Source organism: Equus caballus, chromosome 27 (genome assembly GCF_041296265.1).
Source record: "Equus caballus isolate H_3958 breed thoroughbred chromosome 27, TB-T2T, whole genome shotgun sequence".
In the NCBI taxonomy this organism is placed as follows: domain Eukaryota; kingdom Metazoa; phylum Chordata; class Mammalia; order Perissodactyla; family Equidae; genus Equus; species Equus caballus.
The window spans coordinates 55,770,089-55,785,913 of NC_091710.1; the positions used below are offsets into that span (position 1 = coordinate 55,770,089).

The following is a 15,825-nucleotide window of genomic DNA, read 5'->3' on the forward strand; positions in this document are numbered from 1 at the left end:
AAGAGGGGAGAGAGATGAGTTGACTGTGACATCGTCACAAAAGCGAGGGCTCCTCTTCCTCTTCTCTCCCTGATTCTCGCAGGTGGCATTTCCCCGTCTGCCCAGAAACTCACTCTCCACCAGACGCCTCCCTCCAGCTCGATGTCTCTCTCATCTGACCGGTCTCTCAAAGTTCGTTCTCTCTCCAGCTTCCTGGGAGAAGTCGGTGGCCAGTTTGAACCATCCTCAGTGAAACAGCCCCAGTTCCTCCACAGGGGCTCCACCTGCCCTGAGAAGCCAAGATTATCTCATGCGTTTCATACACTTTCACCCTTTTGAGATAAAATTTTCTTCCTTACCTGCAACACGATAGGACACAGATGGCTGGTAGAGAAGAGTGCAGTGGAAATGAGCAGCATCTCCACATTGATACTGATGCTGCGTGTGTGTCATCCGTCTATCCAATTAAATTATGGACAATATAGAATAAGCCTTAGGAGGTCACCGTCAGAAATGCTTACAGCCAGCCCTGAAAACTGTTTTTGACATTCGGCGTTGCCAATGAGTCCTTCTTCTTTCTGGCCCTCATCATCTCGACATGACCCCACCACACATACACAGGTCCACACGGCCAAGCTCCAGACGGGAGCAGGAGGCAGATGAGCCAAAGGATTCTGTAAGCAAAATACAACTCGCAAATCCTTTCACAGATAGTTACTGGCTGCATATGCGGTCACAGCTCAGGGCTTGGTGCCAGGGACAGGAAGGGGGAAAATGTGTCTGTCTGGTGAAAGAGCAGGCACATAAGACGTCACCCCTACAAAAGCACTTACAAAACACACAAACCAGGACTTTCTCAAAGGCGCCTGCAGCCACCAGCCCACGAGGACCTCATCTCCTCCCTCAAGGGTCTCTCAGGACAAAAGAAGAAGGATATGTAAACATCACTGCGCAGGAGTTCACAGGGGAGAAAACTTTTCTGACTTAAGCACTATCAGGTCTCTTACTTCTGCTTATTACTTAAAGGGTGTCAGATGTGGAAGTGATGATGCCCAAGACTCCTGCCTTATAAACACACGATTCAAATCTCTCTGATCTGACCTCTAGTTAAAATTCCTTAAGTCACAGTGACCTTCTTTCTGGGATGTCATATTGTACTTACTATTTTGGGGAGAGACAGAATTAGTGAGGGAGGGAGGGAGAGAGAAAGAGGGGAAGAGAGAGAGCTGGTGTTTTTAAAGCCCCCCCCCCCCGCCGGTATTTTATTCAAAATAAATTATTTTCAGTTCTAACTACCTAGTCCTACTCAATCTCTGCTCTCAGCTGGTTTAGGAGGAACTCTGAAATGTCTCTGACCCCCTCTGTCACCTCTACCCCCTGTGCGCCTGCCCCTCTCCCATCTCCCCCAACCCGACTCATGCCCTCTCTACCTCGGGGATCAGAGGGCACACATGCAACTAAATACAAATATGATAAACATCGCAACATGAGACCACCTCACATATGAAAGAATACTAAGTAAGTCCAGAATACAAACTGTTAGAGCAAAGTCAGAGATGACAAAGGGAGAGTGAGATACAGAGAAGATGGCAGGTCTCCACCCAGCGTCAGGAGTCACACAGAGGACATGGGGTGTGCAGGTCCGTGAGGTGTAGGGTTACCACGTAGATTTACCTGAAGGAAAACTGCTTGCTTAACTTACAGGGGCTGCTTTGCACATCTTTAGGTATCCAAGGCCACCAATATGGTACCCATATCAGGCAGCCCTTCATGCTCTGATGTTTTCTGGACCAAAATCTAACTCAGGTCCTGGCAAGGTGAAGATAGGAGATGAAATTCCCCAGGCCCCACTCCCCTGTGGATGGAAGGAAGGTCATAATGTTATCGCCATATATAGGCTTCATAGACCCATCCCATGCATAAGGCCACACCCCAGACCCATTGGGAGCTGTTCCCAAAGACTGACTCAAGCATCCCGTAAACACACTTACTGCTCCAGGCTTTTGTCTGTGCTGAGTCAGTCTCCTCCACATGGTCATCCTCTGGTTCCGCCTTCACCCGATCCTCTGCCACGCATGCCTGCTTCTCATCGACAGAAGCCCTGAGGGTGCCTCTGGAAGGGCAGAAGGGGGTCGTGTGTGTGTTCTTGCCACCACATCACATTATAAGGCCCAGGTTAGGGCTGGTGGAGGGTTGACGTATTACTCAGTTCACCTAACTTCCCATCTTCACGTGCGCCTTTCTCTGTAGACCCCGTTTGCGATAAAACTTTCTCTGGCGATGTCTGGAATTTTGAAAAGCTGTCTGGGGAGATCTTACTTAAAAATTTGCACGAGTGTTAAATGTTCTCATCACAAAAAGAAAGTAATAAGAAGAAATAATAGAGCAGGGGTAGAAAGCTTTTGGGGTGATGGATATGTTTACAGCATAGACTGTGGTGATGGTTTCTCCCAGCACATCGAGTTGTAGACATTAAATATGTACAGCCTTTTATACATCAATCATATCTCCATTAAGTGATTTTAAAAAATTATACCTCAAACATCTATGCAGAAACGGAACATGCAAAAAATGTCAGAATCTATCTACTAAAGCAGTTAGCACTTTTAAAAATACTGCATTTCTCAGTAAATTTGACAGTGACTAAAAAATATGGTTCTGATGCTGGGATTTTATTCCTGGAAATGTTTTTTCATCTTTTTTCCCAGCTTTATTGAAGTATAATTGACATATAAAACATGTATATATTTAAGGTTACAATGTGATGATTTGATAGATGTATACATCGTGAAACGATTACCATAATCAAGCTAATTAACACATCCATCTCCTCACACAGTCACCTTTTTTGGGGGAATGTGTGGTGTGTGCTGAGAATACTTAAGATCTGTTCTCAGCAAATTTTGAGTATACAATACAGTACTGTTAACTATAGTCAGCATGCTGTACGTTGATCTCCAGACCTTGTTCATCGTATAACGGGAAGTTTGTACCCTTTGACCAACATCTCCCTGTTTCCCCCACCCCCAGCCCCAGGCAACCACTATTCTCCTCTCTGGTTCTATGAGTTCCACTTTTTTAGATTTCACATCTAAGTGAGATCAGACAGTATTTGCCTTTCTGTTTCTGGGGTCTGGCTCATTTCACTTAGCATATGTTCTTTCTAAAGAAAGTCTTCTGGGAAAACACCATCCATCCTGTCACTGCCCCCATGCTGTGCAGTCCCTATTGATTTGGGGTGAAATGCTGCCTGTGTTCAAGCACTGCTGCACCACGTGCTGACCCACTTCCGCAGGTGGAAGAAACAGCTGCGTGAGGGTCTGACGACCTTTATTCTAAAACAGAGACACGTGTTCAGGATTGCACCCAATTTATTTTGAATATACTAATAAACAATCAGTTAATTGTTGAGTCCAGTTATTTAATGGTAAAAGTAACATGTCAAAAGGGAACATCTCCTGAAATATTAAGTAAAGAGTGAATTTATAATTCATCTTTGACAATATCACTTGAAGTGGCAATATATTTTATCCATTTGAAACATGGTCCAAGATAGTTTTTCTGCCAATATGGAAAGTTTTGAGACCAGTAGAAAAATCAAATCTCTTCTTCATGTTCAAATGGCTGATCAATAAGCACAGAGTTTCAGGTAAGCAAGATGAGTGAGTCCTAGAGCTATGCTGTGCCACACTGTATCTAGTCAACAAAAACGTATGGTACACTTAAAATTTGTTAAGGAAACCAGCCGAAAAGAGAATCCACCATCTGGGAGAAACTGTTTGCAAATCATACATCCAACAAGGGGTTAATTTCCAAAATATATAAAGAACTCACACAACTCAACAAAAAAAAACAATAAAAAAATGGGCAGAGAATATGAACAGACATTTTTCCAAAGAAGATATACAGATGACCAGCAAGATCATGAAAAGATGTTCAACATCACTAACCATTAGGGAAATGCAAATCGAAACTACAATGAGATATCACCTTACATCTATCAGAATGGCTATAATTACCAAGACAGAAAATAACAAATGTTGGAGAGGATGTGGAGAAAAGGGAACCCTCATACACTGCTGGTAGGAATGCAAACTGGTGCAGCCACGATGGAAAACAGTATGGAGATTTCTCAAAAATTTAAAAATAGAAATGCCGTATGACCCTGCCATCCCACTGCTGGGTATTTATCCAAAGAACATGAAATCAACAATTCAAAGAGACCTATGCACCCCTATGTTCATTGCAGCACTATTCACAATAGCCAAGATGGGGAAGCAACCCAAGTGTCACTGACCGATGAATGAATAAAGATGTGGTATATATATATGTATATACAATGGAATACTACTCAGCCATAAAAAAAGACAAAATCATGACATTTTCAACAACATGAATGGACCTGGAGGGTATTATTTTAATCGAAATAAACCAGACAGAGAAAGATAAACACTGTATGATTTCACTCACGTGGAAGATAAACAAACACATGGACAAAGAGATCAAATTAGCGGCTACCAGAGGGGAAGAGGGCGGAAAGGAGGGCAGAAGGAGTAAAGGGGCACATGTGTACAGTGACAGGTGAAAACTAGACCATTGGTGGTGAGCACAATGCAGATTATACAGAAACCGATATGTAATGATGTATACCTGAAATTATACAATGTTATAAACCAACATGACCTCAATAAAAGAATTAAATTTAAAAAATAATAATAAGAAGAATTTAAAAATGAAATTTTGACAGAAGTAGAGTTATTCAGAAGACTGCTGTTTTTTTCTTAATAACTTCTTAATTCTATTTATATTTTCCAATTGTAATAAAAATAATCTGATAGAAAAACATTCAAGAGGGTAAACCTCATATTAAGTGTTCTTAGCGCAATGATATGATATTTTTAAAAAGAATGGAACCTGTTTTACCATTCAGAATTCTTTTTAAGACCTTCAAAGGCTTGATTTTTGCCTGACTATGATCTCCATTGTTAAATTACATATTAAGGAGTGTACGCTTTCTCAGATAACTCAAATTTTGTAGTGCCAATTTCTGACCAACGCCTAGTTTAGTATTGATCTAAGTTAACTGAATGATGCTGCAAAATTCAGTGAAGGTGCCCAACACCAAGGTAACAAATGGAAAGAGCTCTTTCTTCTCCCTTTGAATGACTAGAAAGCCCTGCTAAAACAGTCAAATTGAAACTGCTCATTTCACATGTAGAATAACTCAAACTATTAGTCAAGTAAGTAGTTCAGTTTTATAAATAAGACACTGATGCTCAGAAGTCTGTGCCCCACCAGAAGTCACCCAACAGTAAAAACACAGAGGAAGGCTTCCCTGAGGATTTCTCATCTGGTGACTGTCCTTCTGTGTTGTCGAGGTTCTCCAGAGAAACAGAACCAATAGGATATACAGAGAGAGAAGACGATAAAGGAGGAGATTTTTCATAGGGATTGGCTCACACAATTATGGAGGCCAAGAAGTCCCACCATCTGCCATATGCAAGCTGGAGATCCAGGAAAGTCAGTGGTCTGCATCTGAAGGCCTGAGAATTGGGGGGGCCAATGATGCAAGGTCCTGTGTGGGTCTGAGACACCAAGGACTAGCAGCTTCACTATCCAAAGACGGGAGAGATGGATGTCCCAGCTTAAGCAGAGAGAGCGAATTCACCCTTCCTCTGTCTTTTTCTTCTTTTCGGGTTCTCAATGGATTGACTGATGCCACCTGCATTGGAGAGGGCATCTTCTTTACTCAGTCTACAGACTCAAATGCTAATCTCTTCTGGAGACACACTCACAGACACACTCAGAAATAATTATCAACTGGGCGTGTGAACATCCCTTAGCGCAGTCAAAGGGACACGTGAAATTAACCATCACATCATCAAAACATGTAAAGTCGCTGATTCAGGTAGCTTCTGCCAGGAGTGTCACACTACAGAGGGGAAGCAAGATTAAGAGGGAAAGAGTCCTCCCAGGGATGAGGTGCCACATTAGGGCAGCAGGTCAGGTAAGGTACAGCTCTGGGGCTCCTGATGGGGAGAAGAAAGGGGTTGCCAGAACTTACACCTCCTTGACTGTATCACCTTATACCATGGGATGAAAGAATATACAAAAAGCATGAAGGAGCTGTCAGAGACGCATTTGACTGTTCCATTGTTCCTTGCATCTGTAGCCAACAGTTTTAGACATGGAACAGCACTTTAAAACTGCCTGTGCCCTGTTCCTAGTTTGGAGAGGAGGGCAGTCTGTGGCTCCCCAGGCCTCACAGGCACTTCTAATGGTTGAGGCTGACTTGAACTCATCTTGGGCTCCAGACTCTTAACCACAACATCCCGAAGTTGCTTTACCCTCACGTGCCAGGCGCTTTACTGCCTGTTTTGCCTGTTACCACCAATATTTGTTATATTTAATTCCATGGCAAGGATTCAACTCAATCTCACTCAAAGACTGGTTTCAAGAGGGCCTAAGGGCAAGATTTCCAGTTGCAAATTATATGATCTAAAGATGTGATCTGGATTCTGGTTGCCTTAACTGCTTATCCATTTGTCACTCTTTGGGATGCGTTGATTATAAAATGCCCACAATCGTTTGTTGCCTCCCTATGTCCTTGTCCTTTGAAGTATGACTCAAAATTCTCCCATCAAGACGTACAGTCTATTTCCTTATCCCTTACATTTGAGCTGGGTTTGTGACGTAACAGCTAATCCAATGAGGCTGAAATGATGGCCAGCCATGTTGGCCCTTGACCTCAAGAAGCCTTGCATGTATCTGCTCTCTCTCAGAACCCTGCCCAGCAGCTAACGGACAAGCCAGACCTAGTCTGCTCGAGGGAGAAAGACCTAGTGGCACAGACACGACCCATCCCAAGTGAGGTCATGCTGGACCATCAACCGCAGCCAACCTGGAAGCTGACCGCAGACACTTGAGTGAGCCCTGCTGAGACGGAAAAGCTTCCCAGCGGAGTCTAGCCCAAAATTCTAACCCACAAAAATGTGAGTTCAACAAATGGTTGTGGTTTTAAGCCACTACATTTTGTATTGATTCTTATGCAAAGGGGTAACTGACACACGGTTCTTCCCAACGCGAACTCTATTAGTAGCCAGACCTCTGACTGCCATGCCCGGGTTACTACTCAATAATGCCTATGTGATCCTTTCTTTTCCCTCCCAACTTTGTTCCAATTCTTTCCTTTCCCCAGCCAAATTTATACCTTGTTCTGCCCTGATCTTTAGCACTCGTGGGAATTTTAAGATCCACCTGCTTTTCCAACTCCTATTCAGGTTTCCAAAATTCAGCCAGCTGACAGGAGACCTGCAGACAGAAATCTGAATGAAAAGTTGCAACTCAACTTTCAATGATGCAGCAGAGTTTCCCACAGTTCACACACCTCGGCTGAAGGGCCAATGGACAGGCACAGGTGAAGCATACTCAAAAGACAGAGGGGTGAGGGAGTAGGGATCATCCTAACAGTGGTCCTGAATAATCATCGCACGGCCAGCACACTTGTCTCTCTTAAACCTGGAACATCGGCGATAAAGGGGCAGAAGCCCCTGGAGAGGCAGAGCTATTGAAAGATTGTCCAGGAATAAACAAGCAAGACTTTAATTTTGAGGTTGTTGACATAGTTTCATTTCTGTTAAAGCAAAGTATTTCATTTTTCTTTTTCTTTTTTTGTCTTAAAAGCAGTAATTTTGCAGAACATATAAGCTACAAATTTGGTTCACAATGTATAAATTGGGCTTTATATAATTCCATTACGTTCCAGAACTTATGATTTCTTTCTCATTCAGAAATTTGTAGAGAGACTAAAGCATGGATGGAATGTATACAAGCTCCCAATTCTGATGGGACTTATGGACTTATATCAATATGATGTCAAACAAATAGCACATAGTAAATAGAAACAAGCTGCCTCGGAAACGTTGCTGAGGATACACCGAAGATGGAAATTGTCACCAGTCACTTATTTAACCCCATTGAATTGCAGATTGGCTTCTATTTGTATTTAATATTATATTTATGATATTCTATAAACTATATTTCCCTCTTTTGATGGGCCACGTGGTATTTCAGAGAAGTATCCTTAACATAGGATTTTGCTGCAAGTGGGCCAGCAGAGAAGATAGTCATGCCAGAGGTGTGCTAACAGTTAAAGTCAAGTTAGAAAGTCAAAAACTGGAGCATTGGTTTGAAGGCTCCAGCAGACTGTGGGGGTCTCCATGGATGGAAAATCAACCAAGGAAGAGGCTGCTGATTTTAAAAGACGAAAGACAAGGATCTACAGAACAAATGCGGGAGATGGAAGACAGATGCCTGCACTGGCTACATTAACTGCTTCACATTCTGACTTCTGCCACAATGTGAGTTTATTTCAAGGGGCCAGAGGGGGTTTGACAGCCACTAGCACATGTACAGCCTTCCCAATAAAGGAACTATCTTAGGCTTCGCCAAGCAAAAATTCCAAAATGACTTTATCTTATTAATTTCTGGAAAGAGGGGTTGATCTCAGGTACATCCCTCAAGCTTTTATCTCTACCTGTGGACCAGGATTGCAGCTCCTATTAGATTGCCAGGAAATAGCAGTTCTGATGTCACTTTGTCCTATCTGTCATGACCTAAGGGAAGACCTCAGAGGAATGGACAAAACTTGGAACTTGCATGCAAGACTGGATGAATTGGAGAAGAAGAAATTCTAATTCAATATTCTAAGAGTTGATGCTTTCTTTCTGTTCCTAGAGCTCCAGACCCCTCCAGTTCCGAGCAAGAAAGGAGGTACAGGGATGTCAGAAAGAAAGGTGGATTAATTCAATCCTGTGGCAAAGAGCTTCTACCAGCTGGTTGTCCTTTAATTTTGTATACGGTGTATTTACCACAGAGAATCTCTATATTGTTAGTCATACTCTTATCTTTTTTCAGTTTTTCAACTTCTGCTGTTGAACATAAAATGATTTTCAATATTTTTGTGTAGCAATTCCATATGGGATTCAAATACCTATGTCAACGGATTTATTTGAAGAGGTCAGAGTACTCTTGGGTTCTAGCTTTTTATATAAGATATACAAAATGTGCATTATGATATGTAAATTGTATACTGAGGAGGTTACTTCTGATGATCACTTAGATTCTTTCACCTCTAAAATTCTGTGATTTGGATATTGGAATTAAGGGGTGAAAGAATGGAATAAAAAGGAACAGGATAGAGCAAGCAGAGACATTCAAAATGTTTTCCATTATTTTTATACGGTATAGCAATTTATCTGCTGTCAGAGTAGATTTATTCAAAGAATTGTCTGAGTCTGTGCCATAAATTACCTTTTGGAGATATTTATACCCCCATCATAAATCTCTTAAAAACTACCTTAATTGACAGCTATTAAAGATACATTATTCATGGAAGTTGTCAGACCACAGAGAAATGTTTTATTTTACTAAATTATAGTTAAATTGACTTGACCAATTTTGATTTGCAGCTACTAAAAGCCAGGAAAATTACCATTCCATTAAATTTTAAGAGGCAAAGTAAAATTGCTTAATTTTAACAAACGAAATGTATTATAACCAACATCCTCACCATTAAAATTTGATATTTAAAAAGAAGGGAAGATACAATGGTTAACCCAATGTGTTTTGCAAATAGTGATTTTATAAGAACAAAAGAAGTACTTTTCCAAGTCATACGCAAATCCACTTCAATCTTTGCCCTGCCCATTGACTGAGAGGCTCATCTTTCACTTGGGGTCATAGAGAAGGAGCATCATCTCACCTTTTCATGTAACAGTACATTTGAGAGCAGCAACTTCATTAACTCTGAAGATTGGAAAGGAACCAGAAAACAAATCACCTTAGAATGTTCTGGAAGGATTACTTTTTTTTCCCCTGCAGTTCAGAGGAACATTTCATATACCTTCACTTGCCTACTCAGTTTGAATCCTCAACAAAATTAAGCTCTTGTAAACCTTATCGTTATTGCCATGAATACAAATGCTTCTTGATCACGAGTAAGATGCAATCCCTTCCTAAAGGAAAAAACATCCAAACAACTGAGAATCTTTCTGTAAGCCCTGCCTGGAGAAATAGTGATTTCACAAACTAAGATTTTGTTCTTCAATTTTGATTTATCACCACAAAATAACTTTTTCAGTTTTGATGATCCTGAAAATAAACACAGACGCGTATTACTTGTGTAACTCTTGGACTCTCAAAATAAATCTGAGGACCCATATGCTTGTCCATACCAAAATTTGAATATGAAGACCTATCTTTAATGTCAAAATTAGATCTTTCTAAATGGGAAAAAAAATGATGTGTTTTTTTTAAAAAAAAATGGGAACGAGTAACCTCTACCAGGAAATAGGAACTAATTAAATGTTACCTATTTCTTTACTTCTGTTTTTACCCGCACATCCTGTCTTCCCATCATGAAAAGAAGAACCTTTTTGTATTTCTCTGCTATGTCTCAATGCCCAAAATAATGGCCTCCATCTGTTTCTTTTCATCACAGGACCTTTCACCGTTCTAACTCATTTGTATAATGTGTGTCTTATCACATTTAAAAGCCCATCAGTGTCTGTAGCTCCCAGTAATCACTCACACTAGCTTCTTCCTCAACTGCTTCAAATCCCGGCTGTGTGAGAACATGGCAGAAAAGTCTTCAACATTCTCCCATTAAGAGTCACAGTCTATGCCAACCTCCCCAGCACAGCCCAAATCAGGGTGAGCTTATCATTGTGCCAATAGCCTGTGAAGGAAGCAACACTGGGTGACTCTGAGGCTAGGTCATTGTTGTGGGGTGAAATGTGTCCCCACAGAATCCATATGTTGAAGTCTCAACACCCCATTGCATCAGAACGTAACTATATTTGGATAGGTCTTTAAAGAGGTGATTAAGTTAAAGTGAGGCTGTTAGGGTGAAACTCTCCCATATGACTGATGTCCTTGTAAGAAGAGAAAGAGACACCAAGGATGCCTGCACAGTGATGATGAGTTGAAGTTTGGCCCCCTGCAAGCCAAGAAGAGAGGCCTCAGAGGAACTTAACCCTGCTGGCGCCTTGATCTTGAACTTCTAGCCTCCAGAACTGTGATAAAATAAATTTCTGTTGTTTGGGCTCCCTGGTCTGTGACATTTTGTTATGGCAGTCATAAAAGGTCATGCGGCTTTGGTCTTGATCTGCTGAAGCAGTCACTCTTGGAGGCAGAGGCTGTCATGTCAAAAGTCTGAGGACCCTGAAGTATGCGGTCAGGATGCTCAAGCTCCACAGAGGGGTCTCTGCTGGGTGACACTCAGGTTGACTTAGCTCAGCCTTTGTGCTTGACCTGCGAGGAAAGAAGCCCTAAATCCAGGAGCCTAACTGAATGGCTCAGTATCATCTGAGCGACAATGAGGCAATGAAGGAGGCCTTCGTCCCACCTCCACGTCCCATCTGACTTCAGTGCACACTCATGGATGCTGCTGGGATGGCCATCCCTTTCATCAGCAATGAGATATGGGCCTAAACTTTTCATGCACTATTTTCTGTGCATTCTAAGTCCAGTCTTCAAGATATTATTCAACTGAAAATTCTCTTTGCAGTGGTTTTGCAAAGCTCCAGACCAAATTGATTGCAATTACCTGAGGAGATTGGGAAGAGTATAGATTTTCAGATCCTCTATCAAAATCTGATTCATGGGTCTGGGGTGGAGCCATCCCCATAACTAGTTTAATACCACAAGCAATAATCACATATTTGTTAACTTTTGCCAATTCACAACCTCGTAAAAATACTAAAATTGATAGAGGTTTACATCACTTGATATTTCACATGGCTGCATATGGGAGAAACCCAAGTAAGGCAGCTTAACTGTTATGGAAAGGTTTATTTTTCTCATATATCCAAAAGTCTAGTGGGAGGGCATTAGGACAGCTGCAGCTGTCACATAATATAATTTTGCTCAGATTTCCTTTTTGTCCTGCGTGCACACCTTCTTTACCTCAATGATTTCATTCTCATGGTCCCAAGATGGCTGCTGCACTTCCAGGCATTATAGCTGTGTTCCAATCTGGAAAAAGAGATGGGACTAAGGACAAGGATGAGTACAACATCTACATTTGGTCCTTTTAAAAATGTCTCCCACAATACTCACTAGATGGTTTATATTTATATCTCATTGGTCAGAACTTTGTCAGATGGTTACCTCTTGATAAGAAATAAGGTAGGAAATATGGTGTTTTAACTGGGAACATTGTAAACTTGACAAATATTGAGTTTCCATAGTTTAGGTATAAAGGGAGAACGATTGTTGGGTGGGCAAATCATATTTCTTCCTAAAAGGGATGCAAGTTCTGAAAATGTGCAGAACTATATCTACATTAGACAGAAAAGTGTTTGCCTGCCCTGCAGTGAGAGCGACTGGTTAGTCATCTATGGCTTCAGGGAACCAAAAAAGATATGGTCTGGTCTGGATAGTACCTGGAGTTCTTTCCAAAATAAATAGAAAGGGTTTTCTTTGTAGTTATTACTTGTTTTTCACTAGTAAATATTCCTGAAGTGAGGCATCTGGAGGTAAAATTGTCCCATCATAAGAGCCAGGTTGGGGGGAAGTACATAGGTGAACAAGCACTTGCTCACAGGATGGAAGTGTATTGGTTAAAAAGCGGCTGTTCAGTGAGCATTCTACTGGCCACGGGACATAAAATCCTAGGAGAAGATTATGAAAAGCGAGCAGGATTCCATGGTGCAGAGGAATAAATAGACTTGATTATAAAAATTGTTACAAAAACTTTCCCATGCATCCTTAGCCATGTCGATAGTAATTGCATTCACACTGGGGTTAATGGGAACAGGGCTTTCTTGTAAAACTCCAGCGACAACTTGCATCTTCTGACTAATGGTTCTCCTGAAAAATAGGCTAACCTATTCTTGTAACTTTAACCTCACAGCACCTTTAAATAGCTCCATAATTATGTGTTGGTGTACTCTTCCATTTCTAGGATTCTTTTTAATCGTGGGTGTTAAAATGTAAGTTATAATCATAGTCACATTAACGGCCGCTTAGCGACTTCTCTGAGCAGGTTGTACAGGAGAGAAGACCTTTTTTCCTACTTGTGAACGTTTCAGGCAATCCTTTAACATATAAGAGGTTTGAAAAGTTAATTTGAAAGTCTTTCCTTACCTCCACAAAAACAAAAAAACATGTTAAACAATAAATGCGACTTCTCACTCTGCTTCTGAGGTAACATTTCTCATTTCTCAGAGGAACAAAGCAGATGGAGATACAGCAGTGGTGACAATCAAGAGGCAGCACAAGCAATGCATAAATCCAAAAAATAGGTTCAAACAGGGAAATAGACGAGACCATTTATTTACCTATTTTCCTTCCTTTTGGCAAAGCTAAATCAAAGATTAGAGCTGCTCATTTATTGCTGTTTGCATCCGACAGAAAAGTCTGGCCACACGAAGCTCTGTGATCAGTCCAGTCATGTGTTCTGTTTTGATTCTGAACAACAGACCTGAAGCTACCGCTGGGATCCTGTGGAAACCGGAAGAGAAACCCCATCTTAGACGGTGCTCCTCGGAAGATGCTGACCGTGTCTTAATGCTGATGACCTTGCAGCAGTTTTTCTCTGAGGCTAGCAGCAGCAGCAGGGCTTGGCGTGGCATGCCAGAGGACCAAGGAGGCTGGATCTGCTGCCAGCAGATTTAACCTGGGTCCTTTAAGAGACAGGAGCTGCTGTAGACTAACGGAGAGAGCCAGAGCGTGAAAGTGTGCACGGCTTGTCATAATTATAAATATAGTGCTTTATCGTTTACAAGGAAAAATACATCTGTAGCTACAAACTTTGCAAATATTTTACCCAAGCTGAGGCTTTTATTTTCGTTCTGCTTTTCTTTTGCTACAAAAGGTGTTAAGTGTGAGCACAGAACATGTATCACTTTGTGGTTTATAATTCTTCTCTTTTGTATCTACAGGGTTCCCTGGTGATCTCCTCTAAGATAATCTCAAAAGTACCACCTTCAAAGTTACGTCTGTAGCCCTGTCTGCCTACAATTTTCCAAACTTTCAAACTAACTTTTTCAGACTTCTTGTCCCTCATATTTTGACTCCAGAATACTATGGCCAACTGCCTAGCTGACATTTTGCTTGGATATCTGATAAGTATCTAAAAAAATTAGTGCAAGCTGATCTTTTCCCAAAAACCCCTGCTCTCCCATCGCTGACTCTCAACACAACACTCAAGAGAGAGAGTTCTGTAACTCAGTGGTGGCATTCTTTTCATTTTAAAAGAACCACAGCTATCCATAACAAAACTGCTTGGAAAAGTTAGAAATCCCACTTAAAATTAAAAAATATTAACATCTCGGGGTTATTTTTCTATTTATCTTGTAAATAATACCTATTTAAAATTCAAATGTTATGTTTTTCATTGGGTCTCACGTTTGATGGAACAAACACTCTCTAACATTCCCTGAGCCTCAGAGGACATTTGTTTAAAAGTCAGCAGCAGATTAGAGCAGCAAGAACTTTGAGCACTTCACAGAAAATGATATAGAAGTCAGAAATCAGACAGTTGTTCTCTGAAAATAGGGAGTTAACCACCTGGGTAAGTTCCCAAACTTTTCTAGTAAAAGCAAAAGCAATTCCCTGGATCACTCTTCTTAAAAATGAAAAGAGGAACCAGGCAGGGCTTTGTTCTAATTCCCAGACTTCTTCCACTTGGAACTCAGAAAATGCAGAGCAGACCTCATGTTTATGTTTCATTAGGAAGCTCTCCCTTTGTTAGCTCCCAAGTGCAAGTTTTAAAAACAGTCTTGAGATAGGAGAAATGTTGAAATTCTCTATTATACAATATTAGAGAAAAATGTCAATGGGTAAGATACTTTTCCTAATTGCATTCAAAGTGGGAGTGTAATGATTTATTCATTTTAAGAGAGTGTGGTTGTGATAGCATTTGATAAGGCTCAGCTAATTAGCTTCCTCAAAAAGGTCAAAATAGGAGTACCTTTATCACGTTTCTCTGACCTTGCAGAGATCCCAGGCTTTCCAACAGTCAAATTATAACCGCGGCAATTAAAACATGTAATTAAGTCATAATTCCTTTTTAGAGGCCAGAGCGCATGTTTACTCGCTCCACTTTGTTCGTGTGGTTTCCCTTTAAGCCAAAGTCAATTCAATGAAAAAATCACTTTGTTTGGGGAATTTATTTTCTCATAGAAAGAGGTATTATCATAAAAATTGTGAAGGTGACATTACTGTTGATTTAATTTCTGAGCAGTCAACTGCTAGTCTATATACTTCAACTGAATTAAAATATTCGAGGATATACCGACGTGACCCAAAACGTATCTGACAACTTTGCATACACGTTTTGAGCATCTGCTTGACATCCTCAGCTGTGAACTTGCCGGTGTGTTGAGTCTGTTATTACTGTGAATGATAGGAGGGTGTGCTTGTTGAGATTGCTTTCTTTGATTCTTAGTTTAGGTATGACTAACATGATTCAAGTTCACAAAGCTTGAGTGTAAAGCTTGATAAATTTTTACACGTGTTTTTTCCTCTGGAACCACTACCAAGATCAAGATAAAGAATATTTCCACCACCCCCAAAAGACTCCCTTTTGTCCAATACCAGTAGATACTTGTCTGCGTTAAAGGTAACCACTCTTCTCGTCTCCATCGCCACACGCTATTTTTGTCAGTTTTTGAATTCTAAGAAATGGAATCAAACAGCACCTATGTGTTTGCGCTGGGCCTCTGTTGCTCACCTTAATGCTTTTGAGACCCATCCATGTTGTTGGGTGGAGCAGTAGCTGCCTTCTTTTCCTCACAGCGTAGTATTTCATTGTAAGAACATCCCCAAATTAATTTGTCC

General features: G+C 41.0%; 1 long non-coding RNA gene across 1 annotated transcript; it reads right to left on the bottom strand.

The window, feature by feature from the left end:
* Window positions 1–338: 338 nt before the first annotated feature.
* Window positions 339–13,461, bottom strand: LOC111770891 (uncharacterized). The gene is made up of 6 exons (XR_011433426.1): window positions 13,323–13,461; window positions 11,947–12,015; window positions 7,190–7,290; window positions 1,971–2,092; window positions 813–1,834; window positions 339–653 (listed from the first exon to the last, which is right to left on the bottom strand). It is a non-coding gene; the product is annotated as an uncharacterized lncRNA (long non-coding RNA).
* Between the last annotated feature and the right edge of the window lie 2,364 nt (window positions 13,462–15,825).